The 17,125-nt window shown below is 36.6% G+C and overlaps 1 protein-coding gene across 15 annotated transcripts in view; it reads left to right on the top strand.

Annotated features, from left to right (window-relative positions):
- Nucleotides 1–17,125, top strand: part of BNC2 (basonuclin zinc finger protein 2) — a 440,387-nt gene that overhangs the window by 306,215 nt on the left and 117,047 nt on the right. The window lies entirely within an intron of this gene.

The raw sequence follows: 17,125 nt of genomic DNA, 5'->3' as shown, positions 1-17,125 counted from the left end.
CTTTGTTTGCATCTTTTCAAATGCAGTGCTCTCTCCCTACAACATGAGCTTCCTGCTTCTCCAACAAGTCTGACTGTAGCCCTACTAAAAGGAAGGGCTCTTTGAGGTGGGTGATGGGTATATGAAAATCTGAGATTACATTTCATCTGGGTTTATAGAGCTTTAGCTGGCACTGAATTGGTGCATTTGGTGATTTTTGGGGGGTTGTCTGTGTACCCCGTTTGTTGCTTCTTCATCCGAGTCAAAAGAACTGTAACCTCTGTAAACTCCCTGCTTTTATAACTAGAAAACCCTCACATTCCAAAACACACAGACATTGTTATAGATGTGGCTTTCACAACACCTGTTCTTCTAGCTTGAGCTCCTTCTTTGTGTCAGTGGCACTTCCAGTCTGGTAAGGGTCTTTTTAGACTTTTCCTAGAGGCCTGCAGCCTCCACTTCCCACCCCCGCCCCCAACCTCCCTGCATTTTTTCGTCATTTTTTGCAGTATGAGTCGTTTTGCATTGTGTACTTTGCCTCTGAAATGTTTTTATGGCCATCTGTCTTCCTACGACCCTTGAAGGGTAAATGTTGAAAACAGCATGTTGGGAGACCCCAGGATCCAAAAAGACTACACTGGACGATGAAGAAGTACTCCCTCCTGCCAAAGGAGATCACAGTTGGAGAAGGTAGAATCTGAAGTGATTTTTGAAATTTCTTATGGGGATAATATCAGGAGAATTGACCCCTTCAAAAAAAAAATTGTTTTTGGCTCTGCCAGGCTCGTTTATTCCCTGAATTGCCCTGTGCTGTGTGCAAGCCCTTGGCTGCCAGCTTGGTATGTGATGAGTGGGGAGCCTCACATCTCCCCCTTGCTTTAACCTGGCATAAAAACACACACATTCCTGTCGTTCTCCTATGTGGTACCTCCAGGTGTTAGCAAGGGCAGGAGAGCAGAGAGGTATGATGGCAGGAAGTAGAGAGAGACAGAAGGTGGAATACCTGTCGGCTCCCGTGACTGCTTTGGTTAGCACTGAATCATTACTTAGTTTAGTGAGATGTCAACTTGGAAGGCACAGAGAATTTGGCCCTCAGAAGACAAGATGATGATGATAATAGGAATAATTATATATTACGTTTTCAGTTTATAAAAGACCTTCACAAGCATTATCTCATTTGCCTCAGGATGGGGCCATTTCAGTGGGGTGAGTGGAAAGTTAAGTGCTGGGTGGTCAGGGGACATGAGGGGGCATGAGGTCCAGGAGGAAGGGGCCAGGAAAAATAAAGCACGGAACCAGTTTCACAATCCCTGCTTATCCTGGCCTGGAGATACATATGGTACCACATCTTTCTACAGTCATTTCTACAACATGATTATTAATATCCATTTGGGATAGCTCTTACTCTACAGAAAGGAACAAAACACTTGCACATTTTTGAACAGAAGTGTTAGCTTGGCTAAGCACTCTTTATTCAAAACCTGAGGTAGTATGCCCCAATCTAGTACCATCTTTACTGTAATACCATCAACGCTGTATTTCAGTTCTATGTGTATATTTTTACCTAAGACATTTGGAGCACAGTATCTTCCTGTCCAGACAGATATGTGAATGACTGATTATTTGCCCTCTTAACCCAGTTCACTATAGCATTTTGATGACAATAAATATAGAACCTGCTGGATGATCTGTGATATGGTCCTAATGTTTTGCCTTGACCAGTACCTATTCTTTGTTTTCCTGGAAATTAGTATTTAGGTGTTAATTTTTCTCCATTTTAGCATATCTCTAAGGCACACATTGAAAATGTGCTTTGAAATATACTTCATGTTTCTTTTTGTATGGGGGCCCAGGTTTTAACAATACAAAATTACAAGAGAAATTAAGTATGAGAGGAAAATTCGGCAAAACTGTGTACTGAAACTTATAAAGTCTCTTATTTGGGAGTGAAATGTTACACTTAAAGAATTCTGTCAAAAATAAAAAAGAATTCTGTCATTTATTATGATACTTAAGTTATAATTAATTTTTATTAATTTAATACAGATTTTGACAAAATCTTAAACTTAATATAGTCTGTTTCTCCTTTCAGAGCCTAGAATTGACATTTTGAGAAAATCATAGATGATTTTTACACTAGAAGAACACTAGGTTTAGTTTCTATCTTGCTTTATTGATAGGATTGATATAATACAGATTTTATTTAAATGATGCTTTTTGTTACTCAGTTTTTATCATCTGCTTCTTATGAAAACAGTTCTTGGTTTAGGGAAAAATCAAAAGGTTGAAGGATCCAAAACTATGTAGTGAGAAATGCTCATTTTGTTTGAAAAAACACTAAAAAAAACCAAGAGTAGGCTTATAGAAATAAACTGTTTTCCTCTACAGCAATGTGATTTGGTTATTGGCCAATATTTTAAAAATTGTAGGTAGTAATGATCAGGTATACACAAATGACTTTGAATATAATTATATGTAACATTTTTATGCAAGTAGACTGTAAAATGTGTGTCCAAAGTTTGTGGAATCTTATAATGCACCGTTAGTGTACAAGTCATTTTATCTGGCTAAAACTCAATTGTCTTGTAGCCCTCAAGGCATCAATTTTAGCATTATTGCTCTCAACAACAGTATATTGAATATTATGTCAGTTAAAGGAGAATAATTATCAAGGCAAGTTAGTGTGGCTGTTAGTCTTACCACATATTGACTTGGTTAGCAGTTGGGTATAGATTGTGTTACTGGGGAAATGAAGATGTACAGTAAGTTGAACTGGTGAAGCCAGGATATTAATTTAACTCTCCCTGGGCCTAAACCTACATCCCTTATGTATATACAGCTACTGCTGGTTTCAGAGATAGTTTTGAATGTGGAAGAATAGCAGGTGTCTGATCTGATTTTGAATTTTTGGATGTGGGGGAAAAGAGGAATAGACTGTTCAAAACTATCATTTACAAGTGTATATGAAGAGATTATTAAAAGAAAAAGGGAGATGATAGTGATGCCACAGATTCACTTAGAAGACTAGCAATATCTTTCAAGAATCCTGTGCTGTTTTGATAAAAACTACTTTTAACTTATATAATTATCCGTGTAATTCATAAGCGACACAGCAAGGTGTGATATGTATAGCATAACTTGGACCACAATGACTTAAGAATCCAGGTAAACCTTAAAGGCAGAAAACCTCAGACTCTCCTGTGTAGCAATTAGAGTGTTCATTCATAAAGTACAGAAAAAGTGAGGTAGATTTTAGGCATTTTTCCACAAAATAGCAGAAAAAGGAAATAGGCAATTAGATGCTAAAATCTAAATATGAAGGACCATAAGATGTTTTTTTCTGCTGCCAAAGAATAATTCTTTTTTCAAGTCTATATCTCATGGCACATATATTGACAGTAAATAAAAGCAGTGTCCTGCTCTTTCCCCATTTTCCCTGTCTTTGACCTAGGATACAAAGAATATACGTGATCATCATCATTGAATTTAATCATTTAAAAATCAGGTGTTCACCCAGTCATTTTTCCGTTTGAACTTGTAACTGACTTGCAGCCCATCTGTGGAAATCTCTTGCTTTGCAAATGAGTCCTGCCAGAATTCAGAGAACCATATCAGACACTTCGAATAATTAGCTAAGGTGTCAGCAGCCTTGTGAGAGGGCGAGTAGTGATGCACATTTCAAATCACCTGTGTCTTGAAACGATCAGAACTAATAGAACCATCAATACTTTAGGAGAATATTTCCCAGAGTATTCTGGGGGCAGTAGTCTTCCAGAGGTCTAACTTTAGATTTGGCAGCAACTATACTCAGGATCTTTCTGATAGAGCCTCAGGGTACACCTTAGCATAATAGAGGCTGTGAGAAGTTCTGGAATAAGTGGCTTGTGAGAGTAGGTAAGTAGATTTCCACCAACCTTCTTCACTTCCGAGCCTTTTCCAATCAAGCTTATTAGAACTCTTCCTCAACTTGAGGCATTCACGTATGAGGATTCTTCTGCCTGGACTCCCCTACTCCTCACTCTACATGGGCAATTACTTGTTCTTTAGGTGTCAGCCAAAGTCCTACTTTTTCACAGAGGCCTTTTCCATCCAGGTTAAGCAGTGTAAGTCTTTTCTCATGTGGCTGTACCTCAGGACTGTTTCCCTCAAGCTCCAGTCCAATTTAAAATCAATCAATTAAGTCAACTGTTAAAATGGTTTTTTTCTTGACTTCCTCACTAGGGAATGCCACAGAGGCAGGGCACTCAATAAATATTTGTTAAATGAATGGGTAAAAAAAATCTGCTTAACTTGGTATAGCTTGATGTTTCACCATGGAACTCATGGAATATGCAGTAACTTCAGTTGGTCCAAGGGTCTTTAGCCTTTCCTCAGGTTTCCCAGGTACCAAATGCTGTAACAACAGATGCGCTCCTGAGGGTGGATGGGAAGAGAAACAAAGGCTCCCACACCCTCTAGCTAGTGGTCGGTGTAGAATTAAGTGTTCTGTGGTATCCATGTGTTAGAAAACATCAATACTCAGCAAACACTTGTATTTAAACAGCCCTTTGCAGAGCAAGTTCACATACGTTAGCTTTTTGAATCCTCTTCTACCATTCTCTTGTAGATATTGCCAGTGAATTAACATTTGGAGTAGATGAAATTCATAGGGATTGACTGACTTTTCCATGATCACAGAAGCTGTTAACTGGCACGGTTAATGCACTCCAAGCTTCCAAGGATAAGAACCACTTATCTCTTATTTATCACTGTAACCCAGCTCCAAGCACCCAGGCTGGCACATAATCTTCCAAAATATCAGAGGGAGAAAATTTTGAAATCTGATTTGAACTCAGGTCTCTGATTCTATGTGGAGTTACTTGTTTTTGTTGTTGTTGTTTAAAGACTATCAAGCTGTCTTTCCAGAATGTAATATGTGAGAGCCTTGTAGCATCAGAGTAGCATGGATTAGGGAACGGAGAAGGCCTGAGAATCTTGAACTAAGAGGTAGTTAAGATGACTCTTGCATTCAGTGACAGATATTATCCACCTGACCTTAGTGAAATTGGTTCCTCTTTTGTGTTCCTTTTCTTGGGCATTTCTTAATATTCCACCTGCTTTTAGGTTACTTTCCCCAGTTTTTTTTTTTTTCCCATGACCCCAGCTTTTCTCTAAATCTGATATTTATCATTAATGCTTTATTGTAAATTCTGCTCTTTGGCTAATCTTTCCAGGAGTACATGCCTTTTGAAAGTATTAAAAAACCTAATCAATTAGATTTCAACTATGTCATGTGCATGGGGTAGAGCAGGCAAGAAATAGCTCTTTTCTGGGTCCATAAAAGGATATCAAGTTGAATGGCAAAAGGGGACATTGGACATTGAGTAAGAAGATTGGGCTAAAGTCCAATATATGTATGTGAGTGTGGAAAATTTGCCATTCTCAGCCGTAGTTTCTTCATCTTTAAAACTGAGATAACCCCTTACACCCTCTTGCTCTTGAATGGCAAAAGGTGAAATGATGTAGATGAAAACATGTTGTAAAGGCCTACTCAAGTTGGTATTTTTCACTTCTATGTATGTATAAACCTAATTCTGATCAATAACAACAGGGAAATATCAGGTGTCAAACCTGTTTCCCTGCAGATATCGAATGCTTAGAAAAAGATAAATACATTTAAGGCTTTCGTTAATAGGATAAATGCTAGTTGTTTTAATAAATAAACCCTGAAATACTAGTGGCCTTAACAACAGGAGTTTGTTTCTCTCTCTCAGCAAGACCAGTCAGCATTCCTGGTTGGTGAATGTTTTCCTCCCAGAGGTGATTTGATTTCCCCAAACTTAGGGCCTCTGCCATTTTATGCCTCTGCTATTCTCTGGGGCCTCAGACTTCTCATCCAGGTGGAGGTTCTGTGTGGGAGGTTTTCATGGACCAGGTTTGAAAGCAGAGTGGGCCACTTCTTCCACATGTCACTCATTGGAGCTTACATCTAACTGGGGCCAAGTGCCTGAGGGAGTTAGGACACATGGTCTCAGACTGAGTAGCCACTTCCCAGCTGTATGTTTGCACCACGGAGGATGAGCACAAATCAGTGCCCCACTCAGGTGTGGTAGAATAGCCATAATTCTACCTTCTTTTTATACATTGGACAAGGAAAGCTTAGGACAGCAGACTAGTGTATTAAAGCAGGTTCATGGGTTTGAATTCTAGCTCCATTTCTTACTCAATGTGTGAAAACAGGCCTGTATCTTTATCTGCCTTGGTTCTCTCACCTGGAAAGCAGGGATACTGTTAGTACCTCGTGGGTTTACTGTGATGATAAAATAAGATGATGCATATAAAGCATTTAGTAGTGCCACTTGCTAAGTATCCAGTAAATGTTAACGATTAGCGTAATGATAAAAAAGATGATGATATAGACTCTTGCCAACGTGGCCATTTTAGACCTTTATGTATAAAGCAGCCTTAAATCCTGGATTTTTTTTTTTTTTTTTTAATTTCATTGTATCTCTTAGAACAGAATGCCTTCCCAGATAGTCAGGCAAAAGAGTAGCTACTATTCAGTTGTAAATAAGACATACACACATACGTACCTACACACACAAACCTGCATATAGGTACATATGTAATACATACTTGATTACAAATAAGAGCAGGAAGTATAGTGACAAAGACTTTGGAGTGGGGCAGACTTGGGTGTGAATCTTGGATTCAACTTTTGATGGCTTTGTTACCTAAGGTAGGTCATTTAATGTATTCGAACTTAAGTTTCTTCATTTATAAAGGTTAAATGAAATGATGTTTAAAAAGTACTTAGTGCAGTAACTAGCCCACAACACTCTAATTAATATTAACTGGTACTACATTTTGAATGTGTGAATATGTATTTGTGCTTTTTCTTCTTTTAAGTTTTCAAGTAATGACTTACTCCATTAATGACTATCATTTTATTATCCTTGCATTTCTCTTATTTTATCAGCTCTTCCAATATGCTTCTAAGCACCAGGCACAGAATGAATGACTACTTAATGAATTTATTAAAATGATTAGAGTATCTGGGCTTTCACCCCACTACATAAAGCAAAACTTACTCAAAATAGACACCCTTTCTTATGGATATTACCTGACCTCACAGACTTTTAAGAAATTTCTGGAGCAGAAAGAAGAATGGATCTAGGTTTAAATTCGTTTAGGTAGTAAACGAATAGCAATAGACTCGATAGCAAGAGTCAAATAGCAAATTTTACTGATTAATTACATTTGCTGAGTACACAAGAGATCTCTCAGGAAGCTTTCACTCTAAAGGACAAAGCAGCCGTAAACAAATCATTCAGGTTGCATGATCAGAATTGTAAGAGTATACAGATTACCCATAGTAGTGACCCAGAGGAAGGATTATTTGACTCTCAACTGAAGACTGGTTTATCACCACCATAATGTAAGGTGTCCTTGCATTATGTCAATAATGTGTGAATCTTTTTCAGAAGAGAAAGATTACAGGTGTGAATGATCAAGATCCCCCTGTCTTTGGCAGGGATATACAAAAGGTAGATGGTTCAGGGCAATGTTCTATATTTATAGTGTCTGTTTTCTAGAGTGCTTGGACTACTCTACAGATGTTATCCCAGCAATTCTCTTAGCCTCCCTATTAGAGAGATAGTTTCAGAGACAGTTATCCCTGGTTTTAAAGTTATCGTGGCTGAAGGCCTCATGTAGGGTCAAAGCTGGAAGTGGAATACAGGGATTTTGAATCCTTTGCCAAAGCTCTAACTATTTGAACAGCAATGAAAATAAACACCTTATATCCAAGGACGTAGCTTGATGTTTTGTGCTCAGAGTTAAAATAAAAATATTCCTCCCTTTACCCTTGCAAAGTAGAAATAGATACCTCACCAAACTCTAGGATGGAATGCAGTGACGGGTAGAATAGAATTTGTGTCTGTGGGACATGGAGAGAGGGTTTTTGTGTTCCCCCGGAGGAATAAAAAATGAGCCCACAGCTCTCTGGCCATTCACCATTTGATAAGAACCAGTTCAGATTTACTTGAAATGGATATTCTCTCTGATGGCACTGATTAAACCATATGGTCTCCAGAGCAACACTTTGACATGCTCCTTGTTGAATTTGAAGTGGAAGGCTCCTGAGCTTTGGATTTAGACCTCAATTCTACCATCAATTAACTCTCTAGCTTTGCAAAAAATACATAATTTCCATAAGCCTCATTTTTCTGATACCTTCTTACTGGAGTTTGGAAAATAAAGGGAAGTAATTTGTTAAATTCATAGTAGAGGGGCGCCTGGTTGGCTCAATTGGTTGAGCATCCGACTCTTGATTTCAACTGAGGTTCGTGAGTTCGAGCCCTGCATCAGACTCTTTGCTGACAGTGTGGAGCCTGCTTGAGATTCTCTGTCTGCTCGTCTTCTGCTCTCTCTCTCTCTCACCCTCTCTCTCAAAATAAATAAATAAAACTTAAACAAATTGTTTTTAAAAAATAAATTCATAGTAGAGCTTAGTAAATATTCTTTAAGTAAATCCATTTTCCAGATCACCAGAAACTTTTTGATTCTTCAACTTGTCTATATAGTTTATTTGAGCTACGATGTCTTTTTCTAATATTTCCCCCAATTTGACAAAAGGGACAGGTAGAGGATGAGAGGGGCTTGCACAAGAACTGAAATCTATTATGACTGTAGCAAAGAGTCATAGGAAGGCTCTCAAGACCCAGCCCCAGTCTGCCATCTGTTTCTTTTGAGTGACCTACATTTCACATTCTCGTATGTGAAATCATAAAGGACTGTGAAAAAGTAGAAAGTGAGATGAGCATCTGCGTGGGTTTCTGGAAGCTTTCGCTAAATCCATACAGATGGGACAAACATAAATAAAGATACACTTATTTGATTCATGTATGATAGTCTTATAAGTAATGCCAGCAGCAATTGGAAAATAGAATGTGGGCCAATACATTTGCTAGTAGAATTAAAGTGACCACTGCCAAATTGAATTACTCTAGGAAGACCTGTTGAAAGAAGAGATTCTTAGGGAAGAAGAGAGATATTGTTACATAGCAGAAAGGATGGAACAAGATTTTTCCGTACAGGAAGAATGCTGTGTTGGGAAGAGGTGTGAACAAGTTTATGGGGGAGAGTTGCATTTCAGTTAGATGAACAGCACTGAGCTGTAGTTTAGGTGAGTGTGTTAGATCAGGCCTGAGCCTGTTGCTCAGAAGCTCTTCTGGATTCAGCTGATAATTTGCCTCACATCCCTTTCTTTTTCTTTTTTTTTAATTAGTTTATTTTTAAAATATTTTTTAAGCTTTTATTTTTAAGTAATCTCTACACCCAACTTGGGACTCAAACTCACAACCCCGAGATCAGGAGTCACATGCTCTACTGACTGAGCCAGCTGGGCACCCCGCATCACATCCCTTTCTAAGGGGGAATGACTGGTGATTCTTTTGGTTCACAGATATGGCATTTGTTGCTAATAACCCTCAAAAAGGCCAGTCACTGGCTAGTGGCTTTATGAACAGTTGTTTTAGAAACCCACCACTGAGGTCCTGTTGCTACCTAGAAAGTGTTTTCATTGATTGGTGGCACTGAGTAAGCTGTTGTGTTCTCTCTCTCTCTCTCTCTCAGTCAGTCACTGTAGACTTGGGGATTGGAGAGTAGAACAGTTTTGCATTTCAACAAAGGAATGTCTTACATGTCTATAGTAGACCATTATTCATAAGGTCCCCAAATAAGAGAATGGGGTATCAGTTGGTATGCATTTTCTGTTCAGAGGTCATCTTCAGTTTATTGTGTATTTCTTGCCTATAGGCCCCAGGAAAGCATTTCTCAGAGACTTTGAGAACTGAAGGTCCTGTCTGTAAGGAAATACTTTAACCTGGTTTTCTTGTTCTCATGTAATTTTCTCTCTTTAACAAAGCCATAATAATAGTGTCAGAGGCAGCTTTCTAGTTAGTATGAGTAATGTGGTTGCTGGATTTTCTATTTTTATTTTAATATGCGTTTCCTGCTGTGGATTTTCTTTTTCTTTTTTGGTTTTAAAAATAGCAGTTGAAAAAGTGTGGTAATTTGAAGACTCTGGTGCACACTGCATCCTCTCTGGGATGCAATTCTAATGCCTGTGCACAACAGGCATTTCTTTCAGATTCCTCCGTGAAATAAATAGAATGTTTGGAACACAGACGACTGAAAATACTGGCTTATGGTCATGTTAGTCCAGCCTTCAAAAAAATTGACATTTAAACAATAGAGTGTCTATCTATAGGTTTTTGTCTCATATTAAGCCTATTTATTTTATGGTGTGTTGATAAAACACAAAGTGAGGTAGTCAGGGACATACCTTCAGTCCCTTCATTCATTTGCCTCTTTTTAAAAGTATGCACACATCTTGAGAAATTTTGAATTGACAACAACAAAATACACTTAAATTCCCCTTGAAAGAGTAATTAAGAGCTACTTGTTTCTGCGTCCTGTCATCTCTGCCAGAATTGGAGTTCATGCTGAGTATATTCCATTGAGTCAGCCATCATTCCATCACCAGCCGGGATTGCTTTTCCACGTATTGACATGTGAGGGAATGTCTGCCTTGCAGTAGCCATGGGCTTGTGCCAGATTTTGAGATCCATAGGGGCAGTGCTGGGAGCTTTTCAATTCTGAATCAGAGATCCAATTCATAATAGCTGAGCCAGGGAAACCGGGTTGAATCTGTGGCCAAAACCACGGTAAAAAACTGTTTTTTTTTTTCCTTTTCCCTTTTCGCAATGCTTTATTGCTTTAAAATATGAGTGCCTCTGTCCATTGATCCTCCAGTGACTTTACGTTGGATTCAAATTGTGGTCTCTTAGGTGAAAAGGTCAGTGTTTTATTCATTCAGCCACACATCGATGGAGATTAACTGAGAGCAGTACAAGACATTTGGATCCTGCCAGACCTAGGGCACCTGAAAGAAGTTTATTTCTTTTCTCCCTAGCCTTCACTATGCCTGCTGCAGAAGAGGATGGCCCTGTCTTCTGGGAGTGGGGGAGGGTTTTGATTGGCTGTGTGTTAACTGCCTCAAATCCATGGCCATAGGGTGAGTAAGAACCCCTGAGAATCAAATATGTCATCTATGTAGCATCACCTGATTTAGTGCTTTTCCTCAAGTCTGAGATGTCTCAAGGGGCCTTTTTTCCTTTGCAGCACTGATCTTTCAATGAGGTGCTAGTGTCTGTCCTGAGCAATAACAAGGAAAAACCATGAAGTGTGAACAGCTCTTATTAGGGGGGTAAATGTCATTAACGCCTTTGTAGCCTTCCTTGCAATCTGAATGCTCTTGTCAAGAGAGTGACTTACTGAAGCCTCCTTTAAAATCATATAAATGGAATATAAGATGGTGAAGTTTTACATTTTAATTAAGCAAGGCCATTAGCTTCCTTTACTTATGCATTTTTGTAGTCAATTACGCTTGTATCCAATAGGGTCGACCCTCTGAAATAAGGCTACTGAAAAACTGTCTACAAAAATTATTTTAAGGATTTGAGAAACAGTTTACTCTAAATCAAAATTCAGATAATTTTTTGTGATTGTGGGGAACAGATGCTTCTCTCTGTTTTAATTTTATAGACTGATACACTCCTGTGCCTGACCAAAATGTGCATATTTTATAAATGGTATGGGGAAATGCTAGCATTTCAAGTTAATGAGTGGGTCAGTCTGAATTAATGAAAAGTCTGAAGCATATAATGTTAAAATAATTTTATTATTTTCATTACATAAATAGAAAATTTTCTCCATCTGTGAATTGTCTCCTGAAGCAAAATTTTTATATGCAAAAGATTTGCTTAAGTAAATCTCTTGTGCAAGTTTGAGATTTTCATTCTAGTCTCTTGTCATTCTGGGTTGTGTCTTTGAGTTAAAAAATAAAAATATGTTGGATAGTTGTGTGACAGTAGGGTCAGATGCAGAAAGAAAATTGTCTTTTTTACTAAGCATATTAATTTTTAATAAGGAAAAATGAATTGAGACATCTGGTTAAAACTTTGGGGAGGTAAATCTAGAAAACTTACAGGCAAGTTAGAGGTGGTAAATGGAAATTAACCATATGGTACCTGTTATTACTAATTTAAGATGTATAATTTAATGTGTTCTGTTTATTTAGTGTACAGTCTTTGTTTCAAATTTGGTCTTCCATCCATTTTAAAAATTCCATTAGGTCACAGCTTTCCTTTACATTGTTTCTTTCCTATTCTCAGGAAAATATATTCAGGAAAATATATTCCTTTTAACAAAGTGCTGCTATATTCAAGTGATAAAGAGATAGACACTATCCGTTCTGTTACTGCTCTCCGTCTAGTTGAGATTGGGGCTCAAGTTAAGCTAACTGAAAACAGAGGTCATTAGTGTACATGTTGTAATGAATATATAAGCATGATCTATAATTAGTGCAATAATGAGTTATATTTAAATAGACTCTTTGGACGTATTTCCAACTTCCCTGAAAGGTTAATGCCTTAAAGAATTTTAAGCATTCCTATCTTGATTGTACTATTAATTCAAATTCTGCAATTAAATGACTGACTAAACAAAATTAATTTTAAATCCGGCTCCCACTTTTTGAATTAAAAACATTATTTTAGTTTGAGTTAATGAGATTTTGCTGTCTTATTATTGAAAACACACCTATTTATTAAATCACAGATTGTAAGCAGCAACAAGGTGTTTCCTTCGAATTCCTTAACTCATAAATGTTTTGACAAGTTAATAAAAACTTACTTTAAAATTTCCCTTTTAGTGAGACTCCAAAGATCATTTTTAACTCCATCAGGATCAGTTTGCAAAAGCTACCCATGAAGTCACTCACTTGACAAGCAAATCTCCATGGAATTTCTGCTGTCATTGCCACTTGGGGAGTAATTGGGCCAATTAAAATGTAGATGATTTATATTAAATATAGTGCCTATTAAATTGCGAACATCAAATTTGGAATGAGTCTGTATTCTCTTTGTTAGTTTCCTTCACTCAGTGCACAGAATTTTAGTTCACCTGATTGCTTATTTGACTCATAAGTAATGTATGTATATAATTAAGGAAGGTGATAGTCTGGTACCAGTAGGTTCTTCTTAATGGAAAGTGGTCTTGGATTTGGTAGCACAATAAGAAAGGCCATCTGACAGCACTGTCTGCTTTGTTGTTTCTTTTCTCTGTGTTCTGACTTACACCTGGATACAGGTTATTAATGTAAATTATGATTTCTAAGGTTCACATTTTAGGATAACTTTGCAAAAAGATGTCTGGAATATCAAGATTATCAGAAATGTACAGTAAGACTTCATGAATGTTTTTCAAGACACCAGATGGAAGGAAGCTTTACTGCATTATATTTCCCATATGGAAAAGTATCTGGGACCTGAAAGGGGCACACCCTTGGAGGAGGGAATGCTTCTTAAAAAGGAACTTTATAAAAGAATGCTGTAGTATAGAGTTTTCATGCATGATTTATTCACTTGAGCATATTGCTTTGAAGGCCCAAACAGCATCTTGGATATATGTTGTGGTTTTCCAGACCTGAGAAGTTGTCTGATGGTTTAAATTTCACAAACTGGTTAGATTTGCCTATGCCACAGGTCAGATACGTCTTGCTGAGTCTGGTCGCCATCTATTTTAGTCAAGGTTTAGCTTTTGTTAAAATTGTTGAATTGGGTTTGTTCATGAAAAATGTATCTTTCCTTTACATGTTATTTTATATTAACAGAAAGTCAAGATGGTAGAATTTGTTTATAATTTTTTATTGAGATATAATTGACATACAGTATTATATTCATTTCAGGTGTACAACATAGGGATTTGACATTGTGTGCCTTGCAAAATGATCACCATGATAAGTTTTGTTACCATCTATCAGCATACAAAGTTAAAATACTATTATTGACTATATTCTCCATGGTGTACTTTGTGTCCCCATGGCTTATTTAGTTTGTAACTGGAAGTTTGTACTTCCTGATCCCCTTCACCCATTTTGCCTACCTCCTAATCCCTCCTAACCCCACTTCACTATGGCAACTACCAATCTGTACTCTGTATTTCCATGTCTGGGTTTTGTTTTGCTTTGTTTTTTTAGATTCCACATAGAAGTAAAATCATGCAGTGTTTACCTCTTACTGTGTTAGCTGTTTCACTTGGCATAATCTCCTCAAGGTCCATCTATGTTGTCAAAAATGGCAAAGTTCCATTTTTTTTTTTTTTTGATTGACTAGTATCCCATTTTGTACGTGTGTACACATACACAGTATCTTTATCTATTATGGACACGTAGGTTGTTTCCATATCTTGGCGTATTGTAAATAATGCTGCAGTGAACATAGGGATACATATATCTTTTGAAATTAGTGTTTTTGTTTTCTTTGGATAGACACCCAATAGTGGAGTTGCTGGATTTTATTTGGTAGTTCTATTTTAAATTTTTTAAGGAACCTTCATACTGTTTTCCATAGTAGCTATGCTAATTTATATTCCCATCAGCAGCATATGAGGCTTCCTTTTTTTCCACATCCTTGCTACACTTGTTGTTTCTTGTCTTTTTGATAATAGCCTTTCTGACAAGTATAGGGTGATATCTCATTGTAGTTTTGATTTGCATTTCCCTGATGATTAGTGATGTTGAATGTTTTTTCCTTTTTTTAATTTTCTTTTGATTTTTTGAACTTTTTTTCAGTGCCAACATGTTGGCCATCTGTATGGAAGATGTTTGGAAAACCTTTGGAAAAATGTTTATTCAGATTCTTTGTGCATTTTTTAATTAATATATTTTTTGTCATTGAGTTGTAGGGATTTTTTAAAAATATATTTTGGATATTAATCCCTTATCAGATACATGATTTGCAAATATTTTCTCCCATTCAGTAGGTTGCTTTTTTATTTTGTTTATGGTTTCCTTGGCTGTGCAGAAGCTCTATAGTTTGATGTAGTCATGTTTGTTTATTTTTGCTTTTGTTTCCCTTGCCTTTGGACTTAGATCCAAAAACAAAAGCAAAAAAACAAAAAACAAAAACTCACTAAGAACAATGCCAAGGAAGTTACTACCTATGTTTTCTATGGTTTCAGGTCTTATATTCAAATCTTCAATCCATTTGAGTTATCTTTGGCTTATGGTATAAGATAGTGGCTCAGTTTCACTCTTTTGCATGTAGCTTTCCAGTTTATTGAAGAGTCTGTCCTCTCCCCGTTGTATATTCTTGCCTCCTTTGTTAAAATTTAACTAACTATATGCAGTGGGTTTATTTCTGGGCTCTCTCTTCTTTTCTACTGATCTATGTGTGTGTGTGTTTATGCCCTAACCATACGGTTTTGAACACTGTAGCTTTGTAGTATAATTTGAAATTAGAGAGTGTGATACTGTCCGCTTTCTTCTGCTTCCCTAAGTTGCTTTGGACATTTGGGGTCTTTTATGGTTCCAAATATAAATTTTAGAATTATTTGTTCCACTTCTGCAAAAAATGCCTTCGATATTTTCATAAGGATTGCATTGAATCTGTAGAATGCCTTGGGTAGTATGGACATTTTAACAACATTAATTCTTCTAATCCATGAGCACAGAATATCTTTCTATTTATTTGCATCTTTTTCAGTTTCTTTCATCAGCGTCTTAGGGTTTTCAGTGTGTAGATCTTTTACCACCTTGGTTAAATTTATTTCTATGTATTTTATTCTTTTTGATGTGATTGGAAATGTAATTGATTGCTTCCTCCTTCTGATATTTGTTACTAGTGTATAGAAATGCAACAGATTTTTTATATTAATTTTTTGCCCTGCAATTTTATTGAATTCATTTATTCTAGCAATTTTTTGGTGGTCTTATATATAGTATCATGTCATCAGCAAATAATGACAGTTTTACTACTTCTTTCTGAGTTTATATGCCTTTTATTTCTTTTTCTTGCCTGGCTAGGATAATCCAATCTTATGTTAGATAAAAGTCAGGAGAGAATTGTCTTGTTCCTGATCCATGATATTTGCTGTGGGTTTGTCATAAATGGGCCTTATTATGTTAAGGCACATTCTCTCCATACCCACTTCATTGAGAGTTTTTACCATAAATAGATGGTGAATTTTGTCAAATGCTTTTTCTGCATCTATAGTGAGATGATCATATGATTTTTATCTTTCATTTTGTCACAGTGATATATCATGTTGATTGATTAGTGGATGTTGAACCATCCTTTCATCCCTGGAATAAATCCCACTTAATCATGGTGTGTGATCCTTTTCATGTATTGTTGAATTTGGTTTGCTAATAGATTTGCATCAAGATATTCTTGTCTGGTTTTGGTATCAGGGTAATTCTGGCTTTGTAAAATGAGTTTGGAAGCATTCCCTCCTCTTCAGTTTTTAGAAGAATTTGACAAGGATGTGTATCACATATTCTCTGAATGTTTGGTGGAATTCAACCAGTGAAGCCATCTGTTCCTGGATTTTTGTTGGGAGGATTTTGATTACTGATTCAGTCTGTATTACTTATAATCAGTCTATTCAGGTTTTCTATTTCTTCATGAGTCAGTCTGGGAAGATGGTGAGTCTTTAGAAGTTATTCATTTCTTTTAGATTGTCCATTTTTATGGTGTATAATTGCTCATAACAGCGTCTTAGTTCCTTTCTACTTCTGTGGTGTCAGTTGTAACTTATTTTTCATTTGTTCTTATTTATTTGAGCCCTTTCTCTTTTTTTCTTGGTGAATCTAGCTAAAAGTTCATCTATTTTGTTTATCCTTTCAAAGAACCAGCTCTTAGTTCCATTGATCTTTTTTATTGTCTTTTTTGTCTCTATTTCATTTATTTCTGCTCTGATCTTTATCGTTTCCTTCCTTCTGCTAACTTTGGACCTCGTTCTTTTTCTAGTTCATTTAAATGTAAAGTTAAATAGTTTATTTGAGGATCTCTTGTTTCTTCAAGGCTTGTATTGCTGTGAACTTCCCTCTTACTATTTTTGCTGCATCACATAGATTTTGGTATGTCGTATTTCTGTTTTTATTTGCCTGTAGGTATTCTTTTATTTCTCTTTTTATTTCATCTGTGATCCAGTAGTTGTTCAGTAACATATTATTTAATCTCTATTCATAGCCTTTCTAGTTTTCTTCTTGTAATTGATTTCTGAAGTTTTATATAATTATGGTAAAAGAAAAATACTT

This window comes from Puma concolor, chromosome D4, assembly GCF_028749965.1.
Source record: "Puma concolor isolate L17-30 chromosome D4, mPumCon1.1.hap2, whole genome shotgun sequence".
In the NCBI taxonomy this organism is placed as follows: Eukaryota; Metazoa; Chordata; class Mammalia; order Carnivora; family Felidae; genus Puma; species Puma concolor.
This window is presented reverse-complemented; position numbering and strand designations above follow the sequence as displayed.